The sequence below is a fragment of the Canis lupus genome, chromosome 35 (assembly GCF_011100685.1).
Source record: "Canis lupus familiaris isolate Mischka breed German Shepherd chromosome 35, alternate assembly UU_Cfam_GSD_1.0, whole genome shotgun sequence".
In the NCBI taxonomy this organism is placed as follows: domain Eukaryota; kingdom Metazoa; phylum Chordata; class Mammalia; order Carnivora; family Canidae; genus Canis; species Canis lupus.
Window position 1 is genome coordinate 27336636 of NC_049256.1, and position 20818 is coordinate 27357453.

General features: G+C 46.0%; 2 non-coding genes and 1 pseudogene across 2 annotated transcripts; all 3 read right to left on the minus strand.

Moving 5' to 3' along the window:
* Positions 1-11358: 11358 nt before the first annotated feature.
* On the minus strand, positions 11359-11430 carry TRNAA-AGC. The gene has a single exon. It is a non-coding gene; the product is annotated as a tRNA-Ala (tRNA).
* A 1199-nt stretch (positions 11431-12629) lies between these two features.
* Positions 12630-13036, minus strand: LOC488330 (annotated as a pseudogene).
* A 6851-nt stretch (positions 13037-19887) lies between these two features.
* TRNAA-AGC lies at positions 19888-19959 on the minus strand. Its single transcript has one exon. It is a non-coding gene; the product is annotated as a tRNA-Ala (tRNA).
* Between the last annotated feature and the right edge of the window lie 859 nt (positions 19960-20818).

Here is a 20818-nt window from a genome sequence, read left to right on the forward strand (position 1 = left end):
GGCCAAGGCCAGGCCCAACTCCGCGGTCTCAGGGCTGGTCTCGGGGCTGGTGTCAGGGTTGGTCTCAGGGCTGGTCTCCAGGTTGGTCTCCAGGTTTGTGTCTGGGTGGGTTTCCCCTCAGCGCCTCGGCTCTGGCTCTGAGACACACGGGGAGCGAGGCGGGGGGATGCGAGGGGCTGATTGTGGCACCAGGACCGCCGCGCCCCGCCGCCCGCCGGAGCATCTGCCCCACGAGCTCTGCCTGCCGCTCTAGGTTCTTACACCCGCGGTCCCGAGCGAAGGACAGGCGCTTCCCGCCCTCAGCCCAAACGAGGTGCTACCGTCGGTCAGTCTGGGAGGAATCCGAAATCTTCTGGGGCCTGGTAAGCCCGGAACCCACACTGTGGCAGCCACGCCCGCGGATTTCTCGTCTTTGTGCTTGGGCATCGCAGACGGAGGTAGGGGCGAGTGTGCTGTTGTTTGAGCTTGGGCTACAAGACATGAAAAATAAGAAAGCGAGGCAGTAACTGGATATTTTAATTTGGAATGGTTTTCAGAAAGGCAGTTACCTCGTCTACACAGCTCAATGTGTAGGGTGTGGGGACTCCACCTGAGCCGTAGCATCTCAGGCCTCCTTTCCCAAGAGCCAGCCTCTGAAATCCAGCTTTGTCTCCCAGAATTTTGCCCTCGCTTTTGCAATGGGCTCCTGCATTGATGGGTCGGATTCCTGGAAGCTTGGAGGGCGGGAAAGGGCAAAGCTACCTTGAACAGAAGGCCCTTTAAGAGATAAGAGACAAGCAGCATGGTAGGCTTAGGGCGGAGAGTACAGGTGTGAGGGTAGAAAGCTGGGGAGGAGCAGGATTTCTGCCAAGGACAGGAAGGATGGGCCTGTGAGCCACCAACAAGTCTCTCCGCAGCACATGCCTGACTTAACCTAAGGAGATATTTTAATTACCATTCATTCATATTATAGTTTTTAGCATTTTGATCCTAGACGAGAGAACTGGCCAAATTAGTGGGGCTGGGGAGGTAGCTGGGGTCAGTCCTCAACCCCAAGAGTGGAGAGAACAGTTACACTTTTTGCCATAGGGGCTTGGAGTGGTCCAAGTTTGGATTTCTAACTGAGAGACCTAAATAGCTTGATCAGACCCCAGGCATCTTGATAGAGTAAGTCTCCAGGTGCCCATTTGAGTTCATTTATAGAAAAAGCAGAAGATCTATGGTGTGACCTGCAAAGTCACCTAAACTATTGCTCTGGGGTTGGACCTGGGTTTTGGAAGTGGACAGGGCTCTAATTCCACACAACCGTCCCCCACCTCAGTGTCCTTTCTATCACCCCATACACTATTGGCTTAAATGTCTAGGGAGGGCAGCCCAGGTGGCTCAGCGGTTTAGCGCCACCTTCAGCCTAGGGCCTGATCCCGGGAGGGCCTGATCCTGGAGACCCAGGATCGAGACCCAGGATTGAGTCCCAAGTCGGGCTCCCTGCATGGAGCCTGCTTCTCCCTCTGCCTGTGTCTCTGCTTCTCTCTCCCCCCACCCCCGTGTCTCTCATGAATAAATAAATAAAATCTTTAAAAAAATGCCTAGAGAAAACAAGCAGATAACAGAACATACATGAAATGACAACATTATCTCCCTCCAAAAAATGCATCCTATCACAAAGAATTGGCCTCAGGGCACATGGCCAGTCAGCAGCCAAGCAGATTTCTGAAGCCAGGCAGTCCCCCTCCCGAGTGCCTGCTGTAGATAATTTTCACTGGAGAAAGGAACCTGGAAATAAGGACGTCCCAGCCTGGTAGACAGTGAAAGTGACAAGCTGGAAACAAATTTCATTCCTCTTAGAGACACTTTGATCCAACAGGAAATAAGGACATAGATAATAGCAGTTTTGAAACCACAAAGCACTGGAATTTCTTAAAAGATACTGTAATAGGGGTGCCTGGGTGGCTCCATTGGGGTAGCATTTGACTCTTGATTTCAGCTCGGGTCATGATCTCAGGGTCATGAGATTGAGCCCCTTATCAACCTCCACCCTGGGCGTGAAGCCTGCTTAAGATTCTCTCACCCTCTCCCTTTGCTTCCCTCTGCTCCTCCTCCTGCTCACCCTCTCTGTCTCTCTCAAAAAAAGAGTGCGGTTATGGACTGAATTGTGTCCCCTCCTCTCCAAAGACATATGCCGATGCCCTAACCCCTAGTGTTACTATTTGAAGACAGGCCCTTTATGGAGGTAAGAAAGGTCAAATGCAGTCCTGTGGGTGGGCCCCTTATTATAAGAAGAGGAAGAGACCCCAGGGGGATGCACACGAAGAGAAGGCCATGTGTGGGTACCACAACAGGGAGAAGGCAGCTGTCTGCAAGCAGGTGGAAAGATCTCACCAGATACCAACCCTGCTGGCACCTTGATCTTGGGCTTCTGTCCTCCAGAACTGTGAGATCAACTCTGTTGTTTCAACCACCCAGTCTGTGGTACTCTGTTACAGCAGCCTTAACGGATTGATGCAGGTACCTCCGTGGATCAGAATTCTAGGGCTTCCCTGGTCACACAAACCAGATGTCATAGGACAGAGGAAGTGGGTTTCCTGCACCTGCAGAGACATCCAACACACCTGTAATGTCTTTGCTTTGCGTCTCTTTCCCATTGTGACAGAAAAACCTCTTCCTACCTCTTCGTGTGGGGGCCTTCATTTGATGGTAACTGAGATTTGCAGGCAGTGTTTTATTGAAAGATTTGAAATGATAGTGAAAACAGGATGAGTGAAGTAATATAGGGAAATGGACGTTATGGAATATCAATTGAGAATGGGTTGATAAGTATTTCTTTCTTTCCCAGGTGGGGTCCACCACTCACTGTCCCACTGAGCTGTTGATGGCCCTCTCCATTCAGGTCCTTGGGTCCTGAAAGGGCAGCCAGTGAGGTTCTGCTGCTTTCATTTTGTCTTTGGCCCAGAAAACAAGAAGAACTAAAGAAAATGCAGGTAAGGAGATGCTGTGTCATCTTCTTTGTCTTTCCCTCTCATCAGTAAAAGTATACGATGGGGACCACGGGGACCAAGGTGTGCCACTGGTTCCTGTGCAAGCCTCTGCTCGGCTTCAAGGGATGCTGTTGTAGGATTCTGTTCTCCCCCCTCCCTTTCCCTTCCTCTGCTGTCCCAGCCACCTTAGGTAATATGGAGGCTCACATCTCACAGAGAAGAGGAGGAATTCAAGACAATCTGTTATGTTTTTTCATTCCATATGTGCAGGAATAGAACAAAAAAAAAGTTAAGAGTGCTAAATCAGTATTTTTTGAAGACTGGCTTTGAATGATGTTAGGTCAGAAAGGGAAAAAAAAAAGAAGTTAAAGCCTAGAGGTGCCAGGGTTCAAACCCAGGGCCTCATACATGCAAAGCATGCACTCTACCACTGAGCTATACCCCTTCTGGAAGAGTCCTTTGCTACCACTTATGTAGAGATAAGGTTTGTTTTCTGAGGCCCTGGATCCCTGAGCATCATGGTAGTTCAGTGTTAAGGGATATAAGCAGCTGCTCTGGGCAGAACACCTTCAGGAACTTGAGAGGGCTACTGATTTTTCAGAGTGTAGAGCTTCAAATGGAAGGCAAAAGATTGGACATATGTCAGATAATAACCCAAGGAGTTTCCACTGTGACTTTCTTTTTAATTTAAATTCAATTAGCCAACATACCAGTAGTTTCAGAGGTAGAGTTCAGTAATTCACCAGTTGTGTATAACACCCAGTGCTCATCCCATCACGTGCCCTCTTTCATGCCCATCACCCACTTACCCCATCTCCTACCCCCTCCCCTCAATGACCCTCAGTTTGTTTTCTAGATTTTAGAGTCTCTCAGGTTTGAAAATGTGGTTCTGGTTTCCTTCTCCCATTCTGGGAAAGAGTCAATCTAGTCCCGGTTTTCAGCTCTTGATTTTCTGCAGATACGTCTTAACTTGAGACACAAGACCGTTGAAATTCAGCTTTTTCCTACCTAGAATGTTTCATAATATTTGTAGTTTGCTCCATCGGAGTATTAAGGACCAGACTTGATGGAGAAAAGCCATGGAGCGATGCACTCAGAGTTTCACTTGAAGGGTTTCGTTCTGAATCTAAGCACCAATAGTCCAAAAACTATTTCTCAAAAGACATTCATAAGGCATGAATTAACAGCTTCAGGGATGGACAGAAGTGTTGAATTGTGAGAGTAAGACCAAAGATAAACCTAAGGTATCTTTCTGTGCTAGAATGTAGATGCTTAAAAATGATGGGGACAGGGATCCCTGGATGGCTCAGCGGTTTAGCTCCTGCCTTTGGCCCAGGGCCTGGTCCTGGACTCCCAGGATCGAGTCCCACATCAGCCTCCCTCCCTGGAGCCTGCTTCTCCTTCTGCCTGTTTCTCTGCCTCTCTCTCTCTGTGTGTGTGTGTGTGTGTTTGTGTGTGACTCATGAATAAATAAATAAAATCTTTAAAGAAGCCAACTTGAAGGGCCTCTCACTCGTCAAATTGGACATACTCTGAGCATGAATAATGACAAGTGATTATAATCCTTGGATACTTAAATAAATAAATATGGAAGAAGGGAAAATTTTCCTTATGGTGGCGTGTGAACTGTAAAAAAGTAATAATAAGGTTAGCAACTCACCACCTTGCTGCCATCAGAACAAGAATAGATTCATGTAAAATTCATAAATCAATGCTAAAAACATAGGTAAATTTTTGATGGGGATCAGGATTATATATAGTCTCAGAGTATTTCCTTATAGTTTACTTACTAATTAGAGGGGAAATGATAAGGGGAAGAAACCCTGGTGAACACAACCTTAACCAAGTGATTAAAGCAAACATCACTAATAATGGGAAAAACTGACATCGCATGCCTCCTGGTGTGTTGGAGGGAAATACCAGTTCTGTGATACTCATCCCAAATATTCACAATCTGAGTCTGGTCTAATCACAACATAAATTGAAAAACATTTTACAAAATCATTGGCATATGATGTTCAGAAACATGAAAAACAAGAAGCTTGAGAATCTATTCCAGATTTTAAAAGACTAAAGAATAACTAAATTCATAAGTGATGCTGAAATTGACCCTAGTTGGGGACAGAAATTTCTTTTCTTTTTTTTCTTTTTTGTGAGCAAAGCAATAGAAGTTTATTAAGCAAAGATACAGAGAAAGCTCTCAGAAGTGAGAGGGGTCTCTCTCGACAGGGTTGCCCTGGGATAGAAATTTCTATAAAATATTTTGTTAGTAAAATTAGTTTATTTTTTTTAATTTTTATTTATTTATGATAGGCACACAGAGAGAGAGAGAGAGGCAGAGACACAGGCAGAGGGAGAAGCAGGCTCCATGCTCTGGGAGCCCGACGTGGGACTCGATCCCTGGTCTCCAGGATCGCGCCCTGGGCCAAAGACAGGCGCTAAACCGCTGCGCCACCCAGGGATCCCAGTAAAATTAGTTTAAATTAATATAGACTGTATATTAGATAGTAATAGTACTATTACTATTAGTACTATTTTGCCAGTGTTAAATCTCCTGAATTCAAAGTTTGTGCTGTGGTAAGGAACTGCTCTTGCTCTTAAGAAATATATGCTGACATATGTAACAAAAGGATTATGATGGAAGTTTACAATAAAAAGATTGTGGATAAAAAGACATACTGTCCAAAAATGGTTTTCAAATCGTTTAGAAAAATAATAATGTCTCTAGGTAGAAAGGTAGATAGATAGATAGATGATAGATAGATAGATAGATAGATAGATTTGTTGGTTATGGAGGGAGAGGCACACAGTGTTCTGAAATGATCCCAACCTCTGGACAGTTTGTGCTTCTCAGGTGGTTCCCATCCTATTTAAAATATTGCTAAGCAGAAGCTAGAATGCAAATTTGCCAATTTATGATATTAAAATTTAGCAGATGTTTTCTTCTTTCCCTTTCACACTCCTTTCACACTAAGGACATCTGAAAGAGATTGAATTTCTTTCTCAGCTGGGAAGCAAAGAGGGGCTGTTCTGGTTGGGAAAGAAAGAGTGAATATAGGAGACAACACTCTTCCCTTTCTTTGTTTGGGGACAATGATGGGCACAGATAGTTTTGGACTGAAACAATATCAGCTCTTTAGTGAGGCCTTCAATGGACTAGAAATTTTGAGAAGTCCCTGGAAAATGCAGAACAAAAGTATGGACAAGAATTGGTAGAGGAAATGACTGTTCTTTCATTTACTACGGTGAAAATGTTTTGGACATCTATGAACTATTTGTCTTCTTGTTTGGCAGCTAATAATTTCCATTTTGACACATTCCAAAAGTTTTCTTCTGCTTTTTCTTCATAGCTGCATGTTTGATGTTAACTGCTATTTCCCAGTATACTGTTATGTAGAGATAGAAAAGAAGAGAGTGATAAAATGAAAGGAAATTGAATAGTATGAAATAGCACTTGGGCACATGCAGACTGAGTTATTTAAAGCAGTTTTTGTTTGTTTGTTTTAATGTTTGGCAGGATGCTGGCTTCTCAACAGCTGTCATTTTGTGGTAGCATCGCCCCACTTATTCACCTAGTATCCTCCTCTTGTTGTTGGACCAAACTTTTGGTGATGGAGAGAGGAGACAAGTAGAAGAGTCAGAGTTTTGATTCCTCCTCCCAAAAACTTCACAGAAAACAGGAAAAGATAGCAGTTGTCAATCCCTAGCATGTGTTCCCATGGAAGTGTCTTTGCAGGTGTGATTACATTAGGGCTCTGGAAATGGGGATCTTGCCTTGGGTTGTGCGAGGGGCCCAATGTAACCCCAGGCGTCCCTGCAAGAGAGGTAGGGGGAGGTTTCCCCTACGCAGGGGCGAGGGCAGACGACCTGAAGGCAAGCACTGGGGCGCCGGCCGGAGCTGGGAGAGCCTCCGGGGCTTGGGGGTCCGGGGTCGGAAGCCGCTGTGATCCTCAGCTCCGCCCGGTGCCGGTGCGGCAACAAGTTGCATCTGCCCCCAGGAAGCTGCCCGGCGCCGCGCGTCCAGTCCGCAGCAACCTCGGAGGGTTTCGAGGCTCGTGGGGTCCACAGTGTAGCGTCAAAATGAACGTCTTGGGTAAAGTGTCTGCTTTTCTGGTGAGCAGGGGGAACCCACAAGCAAGGGAAGTAAGAAAGTAGGATGGCGCAACCTGCATCACTTCTTAAAGGGATCCAGCGCCGGCGGCTGGAGATGCCCGGCCCTGTACGTGGGAAGCTGCACCCGTTTCTGGTTCCTGGGGAGGGGGGGGGGGGGCTCTCACTAGTCTCCCACCTCCTTGCTGCATTCCGGGCGCTCCTCCCCACAACTCTGGAGCCCGTCCCCTCAGCAGCAAGGGCTGGAGGCGCAGGATGCGTGACTCCTGGTTAGACAGAGCCCCAGGGAGTCCGCCCCAGGGAGTCCGCGGGGCGGGGGGTACTGATGTTTAGCAAACGAAACCGTACGGGGAATACAAGGTACTGGAAGCACCTGTCGGGAAGCCGAGCAATGGGATAAACCCTTGTTGGTTTACTGGGGCACCACGGGGAGGGTCAGGGCAGGACTTTGGGGGGAAACCCGCGGTGAGCCATCCAGCCGCAGGCAATTGATGGGCGCGTCTAGCGGAGGCTCCTGTGCTCCTGCAGCCCGAAGGGCGTGGGAAGGCTGGAGGGATCGCCCAGGTCCCGGAGGGTTACGGCGCGAATTGGACAGACTCGGGATGGAAAGAACGTGGGGCTTTTTCAGCAAGTTCGTGGGTGTCCAGACACTGCATGGAAAGACCCACCCGCTTCACAGAGCGAGGCACGCGAGAGAGAACAGCCGTTCGACAGACGGGGTCCGTGGGACAGATGTGTTGTCATGAGTGCAGGGGGGCGCAGGGGGCATGGAGGGGAAGAGGTGGGTGGGGGGCAGGTCGGATGCAGCGGGCGGGTCGCCGGCGTGTGGACGTGGCACCGGGCCCCGCCCTGTGCTCAGTCCTGAGTACTTGGGGGTGGGTGTGTACGGAGGGCACAAGTGTCCTAGTGAGTAGAACTGAAAGTGTCCTAGAAGATTGAGAGTCAGGAACTCATTTGTTGATGGTTGTGAAAACTTAAAAAAAAAAAAAAAAGGCTTCTTTCCAAACTGTTCTTGAACTGTTCTTGAACGCTAACACTGGTTAGCACCACAGCCCAGAAACTTCCATGGAAGACCTCCACCCCTACTCCAAAGACTCATTTCCTGGTACCAGGCTCCTAGCAAGTGTCCTCTCTTCTTTCATCTTATGTCTTTGCTATATTAGTATATCATTGAGTCTCTTGAAATTGAAAGGACCTGATGGGGTTGGTGGAATTGCTCTCTTGGTGTGCTCCTGGGGCTGGTAGAATAGGAGGAAAGGGAAGTGGCAGATTCCACTGGAATTAAGTGCTAGAGAAGTGGCACCTGCAGAATCTGCAAGCTGGCGTGAGTGTTGGAAGGATGAGTGGCTGTTGGATGGTGTGAGAAAGTTTGAACAATTGGGAAAGTTCCCTTTCAAGCTTTTACATTGCTCCTAGAGAAAACTAAATGCCAGTTAGATTGCTAGAAGTTCCTCACGAACAGGTTTGGGGTTTTGTTTTTGTTTTTGTTTTTTTGTTTCTGTTTACCTGAAGGTACAGCGAACACCGTAATTGTTTATTAATTTTCTGTGACAACTTTCAGGCTCTCTGTCCATAGCATTATTGAAATACTTCATAGGGAAATAGTAGAAGGAGTTTCAAATAGGATTCTTCTTATGAAATAACCATTTATCTCAGGAAAGCTGAAGACATATCAAGTGCATTTCTAATACATTAGGACCGGGGGAAAAAATTGTAACTGGTTAGGTGCCATTTCTAAGAAGCTGACAGACTAAAAAAAGTGGATGTTTCATGTAAAGAGCTTTTATGTTGTGCTCCAGAGTTTGAATCCACACTTAGGATTTGTGTGTGTGTGTGTGTGTGTGTGTGTGTGTGTGTGCTTACAATGTCTCAACTTGTTAACATGGACAGGGAAGATTAGTTATATTGCTCCAAGTTTCCCACCTTCATTGAATATGAAGGAAGTGTTTCTACACTAGGCAGTAAACGATTAAATAATCTTTTTTTCACCAATTAAATGTGTCTTTGAAAAAAAGAAAGCACTGCGATGACTACTGGGCCTGAGGAATTGTGTCTGCTCCCACATTCCCAGACAACTGCTCCCTCTAGCCCCTTCACAGAGGGTCCCACATGTAGCCACATCTTCTTTCCTCTAAGAGTTTCTTAATCTTTAATTTCTCCCTGAGAAAGCTAAACAAGATATAAGCTTGTTGAAAGATAGAACACCCAAATAAAACATGATTGAATATCCAGAATTCATCTACAATGTACTTTAAAATGAGTCACTTTTATCCTGAGTCAAAGTTAGATCCAACTTGCTTACAAAGAAGTACCTCAGTCATCACGTTATTTGTTTTTTATTGGCTTACAATTTTAGAAATGTCTGTCTGATATTTCCCATAGCTTCCTCATACTAAGTTCTTGGCTTTTTCACCATATCCTTTTCCTCTTTAAATCAGAGAAGTGGAGATGCCTGGGTGCTCGGTGATTGAGGTCTGCCTTTGGCCCAGTGCGGATCCTGGAATCAAGTCCTTGCAGGGAGCCTGCTTCTCCCTCAGCCTGTGTCTCTGCCTCTGTCTCGCTGTGTCTCTCATGAATAAATAAATAAAATCTTTTAAAAATAAAAAAAATAAATCACAGAAGTGGATTTCCATGGAGAAGTTTATGGTTAGAAGGAAGGACATTTTTAAAATTTTTGGGCCTGAGTCCTAATATAATCCAGAAAAGCCATAGTGATGATTTATTACATTTTTTTTTTAAGATTTTATTCGATCTTGGGACTCGATCCTCGATCCTCGATCCTAGGACTCGATCCTTGGGACTCCAGGATCACGCCCTGGGCCAAAGGCAGGCACTAAACCACTGAGCCACCCAGGGATCCCCAATTCATTATATTCTTTCTCAAATTTTGCCTTTTTTTCTTTTTGCAACTTGATGAATTCCCATAGTTGGAGCATGTGAATAATTTCCTCCTGACATGTTGGGTATAAGTGGCAGGAAGATACTGTAAAATTGTACCTTGATAAAAAAAGAGAAACTATGTCAGCAGAACAGAAAGTGACTGTTGCTCCCATTAAAGAAAGTCTGGCTCCTGAGCACTAGTTCTGACTCTTTTATGGAGAAGTAAATTCCAAAGCCAGGACATCTTACTTTGAGAAAGAATTTCCCTTGGAAGTTATTTTCTCCTTTGAAATTCCCTAATCGAATCACAGGGAAAGAGGTGTTGTGACATTGTCTTTGTTCAGGGAACCAGGGCTCCCCCAATCAATGCACAATCCTTCAGCCCACACTTCCATTGTGGTTGCTAAGGGTTTTGTATCTTCAAAATTTATCACAAGGCCTAATACCCAAAAGCAGGCTAATACCAAAGTTCTTAAAGATTTGATGAGGAAGATCCAGCTCTGAGTATGGAAATGATTGCAAGATACTATCCTACTTAAAATCTTGCTGAGCAGAGACAAAGATACAAAGTTCCCAGTTCATTGGAAGTTATCACAGTCTTGAGTGCAAAACTTGCAACATTTTATTAAAAATTAAGAAACTTCACACCAAATTCAACTATGTATGTTGATTGAAAAAAAAATTCATAAATACTATATTACCATGGCAGAGAACAAGGTCAATTATTAGAACACAAAATGGTTCAACAATAGAAGTACATCTTTGCAATTATTTTCCCTACATTGAAATAGGAAATTGGGGAAAAAATTAAAATACAGAGCCCTGCCCCAGCCCCCAAACCAGTGCTTTTCAAAGGTTAACGTGCAAAGGAATCACTTGGGGATCCAGGTTCTAGTTCAGAAGGTCCGGAGTGGAGGGGACACCCGCATTTCCACCCAGCTCTCAGATGCCACCCACTGTTGGTCCAGGGATCGCGCTGATGGAGGGCGCACCAGCCTTGGGTCGAATGACCTTTGCAAGTCACCGCAGCATCTAGTTCATGGCAGTCCTCGGTTAGGATCTAGGACAGAACCAACCTGGACATCAGTGTGACTGTTGGGATCCTGGGCAAACGCCTCCCGGCGGCGCGGCACCTGCGTGGACGGCAGCAGACGCAGTGACTGTGGCACCACGGCCAGGAACCAAAGGACCCGGGAAAGTGGCCTGAGCGCCTGTGTTTCTCCCCTTGGGCCTTTCCGTCCTCAGCTCTCCTTTCCTGCTCTTAATCCCGCAAAATGAAGCCAAGGCTGCTGCGCGGTCTTGCCCGCCACCTGCCTGCCCGCTCCCCCCGCCCCCAGCCCACCCGGCGTGGCCGAGCCAGGATAGCGCGGGGCCGGCAGCACTGGTACCGGCAGCAAAGAGACAGGAACAAAAGTGGAGGTGCCGGGGATTGAACCCGGGGCCTCGTGCATGCTAAGCACGCGCTCTACCACTGAGCTACACCCCCGCAGGAGAGCCGCGGCGCGCCAAGTATATTTAAGGGGAGTGCAGGCTCTTGGGCGGGCTTCTGCAGAAGCAGCTCGGGTCCCAAGTCCACTCTGCCGCATCCCGCTCTTTCTGAGCCTCAGCTCCAGGACCTGAGTCTGTCGCTGCAGGAGTAAAGCGCGTCCCAGACCGAAGGCCCGTGAGCGTCCTGGGTCTGTCCCCTTCCGGTTCGCGGTCTCCTCGCTCTGCTTTCCCGGCTTTCCAGGTCGCCGGAAAGCCACAAAGCATCCTGCGGAGACGCAGAGATAACGCCTGGGCATCGCCTGGGCATCGCCTGGGCACCGCCTGAGCTCGGGAGCGCCGCCCCGGGGTCCCCCCGCCCCCGAGACCACGCGGGGCAGTGCACCTGTCCGGCACACCTGCGCGCCTCCCGCACCGCGCGGGGCTGGCAGGTCCACCGCCGTGGAGAAGCCGCTCGCTCCTAACATGATGTGGTTCCCCAAGGGCTTCTCTAATTAGAGACTAGAAGGACCTTAGTGACCGTGAGAAATACATGAACCAAATACCCAGCTCAAGGCTTTGGAAAATGAACAACAAAATAAACCAGAGGAACAAAATAAACTGAAAGAAGGAAGGACTACTAAAGACAAACGCAGAAACTGAGTTTTAAGAAGGGAAATAATTGTTTTAAAAAGCTAGACGTTTGAAAAGGCAACCAAATAGACGAACCTCTAGCTAACCTAATTAAGAAAAGAGAAAATTAGTACAAATATATAGCATTAGAACTGACTGGAGAAAGTAACCAAGAAAAGAGCTTTTTAAAAAATCATGCTAAACACTATAGCACAACTCAGCATATGATTTGAAAATTTAGATGAAGTGGATTTGGTACATACAGCTTATCCAAATTAGCCCTTGTAGAGACAGAAGGTAAACAGATCATTATTTTAGAAAAATAGAGAAAATAGTTGAATAGGCATGCCCCCCAAAAGGGTGCGGAGCAAAAATATTTTCAGAAGCAAATTCTACCAAACTGTTAAACATCAGAAAATCATGATGCTATTTAGATTATTTAAAGCATAGAAAACGAAGAAAATCTTCCTTTTTTTTTTTTTTTTTTAAAGAGAAACGTTGTGTTTAATGATAAAGCTTAACACACTCCAGCACCAGGCATGGCCTGAAGTTGAAGCAGCAGAGACGGGTAGGTGACCCTATGGAGCCTCACATGGCAAAGAAGATGAGGAAGGCGACTATCAAACAGAAGAGCCCCATGGCCTCAGACAGGGCAAAGCCCAGAATGGCATAGGAGAAGAGCTGCTGCTTGAGAGATGGGTTCCTGGCATAGCCAATGATCAAGCTGCCAAACACCGTCCCAATACCAGCCCCTGAACCAGCCACACCAACTGTGGCAGCCCCAGCGCCAATAAACTTGGCTGCTGTGTCAATGTCCCAGGAGACAACACTGGTCTGGAACTCCTGTCGGGCCACCTGGAGTGGGGAGCTGCTGCAGGATGGCTGTTTAGATGGGATCTCTGGCCTACTCAAGAAGGAGGCAAAGGCCTGATTAGATCCCTGGTACAGCAGCCAATCAGAGCCGTAGGAATGAGTAATGCCCCGGTGGTCTGCATTTTCCCAGTCTGCACTCCCACAGCCCCGCGGCTCCTAATCCGATCACGGCGCTTGCCCGGCTCAAGGTGACTGACCAAAAATCTTCCTATTTGTTAGATAAAGTGAGTCTAACATTTACAGGCTTTTTCAGTTTGCACCAATAATTAAAAATATTTCATTTAATACAGGATATCCAACTGGGGTTTACTCCAGAAATGCAGAGATCTCTCATTATTAAGAAAGACATCAACAAAGATTCCCTTCTCCACCCTCCAGCCCTCCTTTTCAAATAGGCTTGGACCTTTAGGCTTCCGTTTTCATCTCTGCACCATTCAGCTTTAGCAAAAATCCTTAGCTGGGCTAGCTGGATCCCTCCACCCTTCATATCTGATCACCCTCAATATCTAACTGAGTTCCTCATCCTCTGCACTCCCCTAGGGATGTATGATCACCTTGGCCCATTTCCAGCAAGAATCCTCATAGGTCCAATAGCCAGAATTCACCCCCCTAACCCTGATGTTTCCTCTTAGTGATTTCCACTAATGGACCCCTACCCCACTCTTGGCTATAAATTCCCACTTACCAAATATTATATGTGGAATTGGACCCAGTTCTATACTGAGGCCTCTTTCCCCCTATTACAATATTCCCATATGAAATCTGGTTTTCCTGCTTTAGCTCCTACCCAGTTCTGGCTTATCTTGAACAACATTAATATAGACCATCTTGTTGATAGAGGAGAGGAGAAAAAAACATATACAATTATCTCTATAGGTTCAGAAAAGCACTTGACAAAAATCAACATATATTTAATACTGTAGTGTGTTCAATAGTGTCCAATACTTCACATCTACTTGCAACCTGAAACTGTGACCTTATTTTGAAATAGGGTCTTTGTAGATGCAACTAGTTAGGAGGGGAGCATGTTGGCATGCTGAGCCCTAGGGCATGGTGAGCCCTAAATCCACTGATTGATGTCCTTATAAGAGGAATGTGCAGATACAGAGATACACAGGGAGAAGGAGGCCTTACACAATGCAGGAGAGACGACATAGAAGAGTGCCAGAAGCCTCCAGAAACTAAGATGAGGCAAAGAAGGAGTCTTCTCTAGAGACTCAGAAGGAAGATAACCCTGATGACACCTTGATTTTGGACTTCTGGCCTAAAGAACGCTGAGAGAATAAATCTGTGTTGTTTTAAGCCATCCAGTTTGTGGTAATTTGTGGCGGTAGCCCTAATAAACTAACACAAACATGCTGAAAGCACTCAATAAAATAAGAATTGATGGACACTCCTCAGCTGTCCTGTTTTTTGGTGTCATAATCCTCATGTTTTCTAAACACCCCTCCTATTCCACTTTACATTGAACCTGTGTGGTTATAGAAAATAAAATAACTATATGGAGCAGATAAGAGACTTTGATAATATAGAGGACAGAAATCCAAGGGCCTCTTTCACTGGGTTGGAGCCTCCATGTCTCCGGGCCTTAACTGAAAATCCGGAATGTGTTGGAAATAATTTGGTTGAGGAAGAGAAAATCATTGATTCTATATACTTGGTTCTATGCAACTGTTTCAACCAAAAAGGAAAAAAAAAATTCAGAGGTGGCAAAAGTTTTGTTGCCTTTCTGTTTTCTGGTAAACCACTAAAAGGAGATTCTGATTTAAAACTCACGTGTTCAAAAAAATAAAAAATAAAAAAAATAAAACTCACGTGTTCCTCTTTAGACTAAGTGGCCTGAAGCATGGCTTAAAGTAGGAGAGGAGCTGCTTTAACACACTAGGTTCAGTCAGCAGAGCAGTTGACTTTTGATCTTGGGGTCCTACGTTCGAGCCCCACATTGCAGATGGAGATTACTTTAAAAAATAATACAAACATAGTGATTAGAAGGGACATCTGCACCCCAGTGTTTATAGCAGCAATGTCCACAGTAGCCAAACTATGGAAAGAGCCCAGATGTCCATCAATAGATGAATGGATAAAGAAGATGTGATATATATATGAATATTACTGAGCCATCAGAAAGAATGAGATCTTGCCATTTGCTACAACGTGGATGGAATGTTGAGTAGTATGCTGAGAGAAATAAGTCAGAGAAAGACAAATACCATATGATCTCACTCGCATGTATAATTTAGGAAACAAAGCAGATGAACATAGAGGAAGAAAGGGAAAAATAAAACGAGGAAATCAGAGAGGGAGACAAACCATGAGAGACTCTTAATCATAGGAAACAAACTGAGGGTTGCTGGAGAGGAGTGGGGGTAGGGGGATGGGGTCACTGAGGGATGGGCATGAAGTAGGGGATGTGATGTGATGAGCACTGGGTGTTACATGGAACTGATGAATTCCTAAACTCTATCCCTGAAACTAATAATAGACTATATGTTAACTAAATTGAATCTAAATAAAGAAGTTTTAAAATAAAAAAAAATTAAATCTTAAAAAAAAAAAAAACCAAGATTTTTTGGCACTAGATTCCTCTGACTTGGCTGTCCTCATCATTTAGAACTGACTACTTGTCTTAGGTTGGTGCGTTGGCTCGCCTGAGCAGTTGTCCTTAGGCTGTAGTACCTGCTTCTCTTTAGTGCCAGGATGGTGTACATGTCTTCCCAAAGGAAAGCTTAGTACCAGTAAAACACAGTTCAGAGGAGAGGAGGGAAGTAGTGAGACAGAAAAATCTTCCTCTGATTCACCAGTTTTTGTCAGCTATGAAAAGACACGGAACATATGATCAAGAATATGTCAAAGTGGAAGCTCTAAAACAGAATCCTCTTAGGATCCATGCTAGAAGGGGCATGTTGCCTGTGCTGACTGCCTCGCTTTTCAGAGGCAAAGGTCTATGAGGTCAGGCATGAGTGTATTTACAAGCTGGTGAAGGAGACAGAGGGAACCAGAGTTATGTACTAATAATAAGAGGATACTAGCCAGCCTCACTGATCTCTTTATCACCGAAAGGCAGGATGCATCTTGACTGCTGTGTGCTGACTGATACTCCCCCTAAACAACTGTGATGTGTTGATGGTTCATTATCTTTAAAAATTCAAGGTATACTTTTGTGTTGGAGGTGCTGTAACTTCTTTACATTCAGTAAAGGAAGCTACCTATCCCTTTGCCAACATCTACTGAGATGACAGGACCCATAGTTCTAACGTGAGTGGGATAACCTGCTAAAAGTTTAAGGGTGAACATCTGTACTGAGTACAGGTGACTTTAGACTGTGATTTTGAAATGCTATATGGATACACAGGGATTTTTTTCAATTGACATAGAGTTGAGACATAATATCACAGTAGTTTCAGGTGTACAAGTGATTTGACAACTGTACGTGACGCTACGCTCACCACAATGGAAGAAACACAGACATTTTTAACTGTCTGAAGACCTTAATTAGAAATTGAAGGTGCACCTGCGTGGTTGAGTTGCAGATTTGAGACCTCGGTATTGGGGTCGTGAGTTCAAGCCCTGAGTTTGGGGTCCACACTGAGCATGGGCCTACTTTTAAAAACTGGAAAAAAAATGAATGATTAGAGGAAACTCAACATCTGAGAAAAGCTCAATTCTGAATGTTGAAACCTATTCCTAAAGTTAGACCTTTTGAAGCTAAAGAAAATGCCCTGGACAATTACTCCCGGGATTGTAAAAACAGTTTCTCCATGTGACTTTGGCCATCTTATGCCCTTGCGGGGGCGCCTGCGTCATTCTCCAGAACTCTAATGAGTCTTACACGAAATTGCTCAAAATGGCAAGGACAAATTCCTCCAAACTTTCCAGTTATTGTTAGGAAAAGTTTACCCAAGAAGCTCTGGATGACTGAATCTTTTCTATTTATCATAAACCCCCTATCAAAAACAAAACAAAACTAAAGCTCTAATGAAATTCTTAAGATCCTCCCATTAAAACATACATTTCATTGTCCTCATTCTCAAAACTGAGAAAGTAGCTCAAATTAAATTTATGGTTTTTTAAATCACATTTTCCACTCTCCAGAAGAACTTTATCCTAAAATTCTACCTTTAGTTCTATTTATTATTTTTATTTTAAAGATTTTATTTATTTATTCATGAGAGACACAGAGAAAGAAAGAGAGAGAGAGGCACAGAGAGACACAGGCAGAGAGAGAAGCAGGCTCCATGCCTGACACGGGACCAGCCGAGCCCAGGGCTCCAGGATCACGCCCTGAGCCAAAGGCGGCGCTAAGTCGCTGAGCCACCTGGGCTGCCCCCTTTAGTCCTATTTAGAGATAAATTGAGGCATATGAAAATTTTTAAGAGTTATTTGAGCAAAAATGGATTCAGATCAGCGAGCAACCCCCTGGAAGTGGTTGGGAGTGCTCCGCTGACACAGGGTCCGGGGAGAGACTTGACAGAGAAGGTGCAGAAGTAAAGAAAGGCGGTTATTTAAAAAAAAAAAAAAAGAAAGAAAGAAAGGCGGTTATTTGCCTATAAAGCTACATTGGCTGTTTGCGATGGATTGTTTTTATTGTTTCTGTTTCCTTGAAGCATATTGAGGCTCCGTTTTAATCTGCTTACATGGGCATTAGAGCCTCCTCCATCTGCTGGACTCCTTGTTTAATTGATTTAAGAGTCCTAAGATAATATGATCTATGCCACAGAATCCTACAAACCCTTACCACAGAACATCATTAGAAAACTGTGTACAATTTCGATTGATTTCTTCCCTCTGGCAGATTCTACTCTGTTACTGATGGAGTTCAGGACATGCTATTCTAACATGTCATTCTTGGGCATATTAAATTTTTGAAGCTGAAGGAATCTGAGAAAATGGCAAAAGCAGAAAGGTCACTCTGATCTCCCCTATCGCTCTTCCTCCCTGAAACAGGTCATAAAAGGGGACCTGTCAGAGATGCCCTCCCTATGATGGAAAGGAGAGTCATTCCTTCGAAAGTCAATGGGATGCCAAAAAGACTCCTAAAACACAAGCCTTGCTAAGTTTCCCCCAATTTACTACAATTACCTCATATTCCTCCATGACTGCCCCCTTTGCACCAAACCTAGCATAAAATACTCAGGTCTGTTTCTTTGTGCCTTCATTTCCTTGGGAAGGCTCTCATGTCACAGTGTCATGTAAAACTTCTATTAAATAAATGTCCATGTTTTTTTCCTGTTAATCTATCTTTGTCGTTTTGATGTTCAGACCCAGCCAGGAACCCTAAGAGAGTTGAGGAAATCTTTTTCCTCCCCTACATAACCTTCTAATTTTGCAAGTATTGTCACAATCCAATGTCAAGTATATAGTCCTGTGTCCAGGAGGGGCAAGATGTATTTCCAAAAGAGACACTACCAGACACACGCATAGAAGAGTCAGGAAGCTGGGGATTTTGGAAAAGACAGCCTGTTGGGTTAACCTCAGAACTACATTGGAAATGAATGGTTAAACACAAATATCCCCTTAAACTCTGGAGCATCCACTCAGTACCATGTTTACCCCTGGCAAGAGGTGCATGTGCCCTGGGGCCTCTCCTAGCCACCTATCTTCCTGTGGATATGGAGTCCACACTGTATTTACTGGGGTTCCCAGAATTCGCTGCCTAAGCAGCCTGCTGGTCCCTTCTTCCACAGCATGCGTCAGGCCTCTTTCCTGGGGCCATCCTTCCGAGGGCAGACCATTCGTGCTCCTCGGCCTTGGAGCTGGCCCTGGACTGGCTCTGCCAGGAGCGTGTTGCAGCTTGGAAGTGTATATCTTGAGATGTTCATACACGCAGGTACAAAGCCCTTCAAAATGTGGGATGGAGCAGTAAGAAAGGAGAATGGGGGTTGTATCATTATCATAATGAAATATGAATAATGAAATATCATTATTATTTTCAGATTTCTCTCCTCGATGTATCTTTCAAAATTAGCCAAGCAGGTGCTCCTTCAAGTCACTCAGATAATGAGAGAATTTATGTAACACAACAAAGAACTTTTTATCTAGATCCGAAGCTTACTTTACGTTTTAAAAGTTCCTGTAAGAAATATCAGAAAGGGAGACAGAACATGAAAGACTCTGGGAAACGAGCTAGGGGTGGTGGAAGGGGAGGAGGGCGGGGGGTGGGGGTGACTGGGTGACGGGCACTGAGGGGGGCACTTGAGGGGATGAGCACTGGGTGTTATTCTGTATGTTGGCAAATTGAACACCAATAAAAAATAAATTCATAAACAACAACAACAACAACAACAACGAAAGTTCCTGTTATTTTTTTTATTTTATTTTATTTTATTTTATTTTATTTTATTTATTTATTTATTATTTATTATATATATTTATATATATAAATATATATTTTATATATAAATATATAAATTATTTATTATTTATTTATTTATTATTAATTATTTTATTTATTTTTTTTTTTTTGAAAGTTCCTGTTATTAAGGTCAGGAACGACGGGTCAAAGGAATACACAAGAGTAACAGCGGAGGGAGGGGCTGGGGGGCGGGCACGAGCCGCGGGGGAAGGTGCGCCACACCTGTGGTTGGGAGCGTGCGCTGAGGACCAGCAGGCCCTGGCCGGCCCGGGACAGCTCCGACCGGAGCCTGTGCGCTGCGCCCCTGCTTTTCTTGCCGACTCTTACCCTCTGTGCGTCTTCTCTTCGGTGATAGCGCGGAATGTTTGAAACCGCTGGGGTGCGCTGGGCACCTCCGTGCGTGCTGATCCTCGGGGTCGGGGAATCCTCCAGGAGCAGGTGAAGGCGCCTGCAACCCGCGCCTGCCGGGTGCTGCCCGGGGCCTGCTGCGGAGACGCGCTCGTCCTCCTTGTTCTTCGTGTGAGTTCAAAGACCTGCAAGAGGAGGAAAGGACAAGAAAAGGAACAAGCAGCAAACAAGCTTAAGAAACGACGAGCGGCCTGGAAGTGGCTTAAGTAAAAGTGGAGGTGCCGGGGATTGAACCCGGGGCCTCGTGCATGCTAAGCACGCGCTCTACCACTGAGCTACACCCCCTAGCGCTGAGAAGGCGCTCGGAAATTCTCCTATGGCTCCTCGCGAGGGTTTCGCAGGGGAAACCAATCCAGGGACTGTCCCTGCGCCCTAGAGTCCGCCCTGCGGCCGAGCTGGGAGGAGAGCTCAGTACCTGCGACTGCGCTCCCCGGTCCTCCGCGGACCGCACAGCAGTCACCACCTGCCGCGGGATGCGCAGCCGGGCCCGGGAGCCGGAGGGGGCCTGCTGAGCGCCCGGGAGGTCCCTCCCTCCCTCCCGGGGAGCCCCGCCCCCACCCCCGCGCAGCGACCCCTTGTGGCGCCCCCTGTCCGGCCGCGGCCCGCGCAGATGCAAGGAACGAGGCTCGAGCTGCAAACGCGTGAACCCTGCATCCTTGAGACCAAATCCTTGGATGGGGCCCGGGGCCCCGCTCCGCAGTGCATCCCTGCGCAGGTGGGCTGTGTCCGGTTGAAGACAGTCAAGCCCCACAGACTCAAGACGGCTCTTCATCTGCTCCTTAATTCACTGCCGCAAGAATCTGGAGGAAGTCAGGAAGACGGCCACCACGCACACAACTTTGTTCTTTTTTTTCTTTTTTTTTTTCTTTTTTTTAACATAAGAAAGACTTCCCTGCTCTTCGAGCAGCGACTCTTCCCGTCTTCTTGTGAGCTTCCTTCCCTCCCTCTGAGTCCTAAGTGTTCACCTCCGAAGACCTGCTCCTTCCTGCTCCCCTGTCACCCACCCTAGGTGTCTGGGTGTGTCTGGGTCTCGGGCAGGGAAACCAACCCGAGTGGGTGGGCGGCAGGGCGGGGTGGAGCTGGGCTCCCCGACCCCTGGGCTGAGGCCGCTGGGGCAGCGGGACACCGACGCCGCCTGCTCACT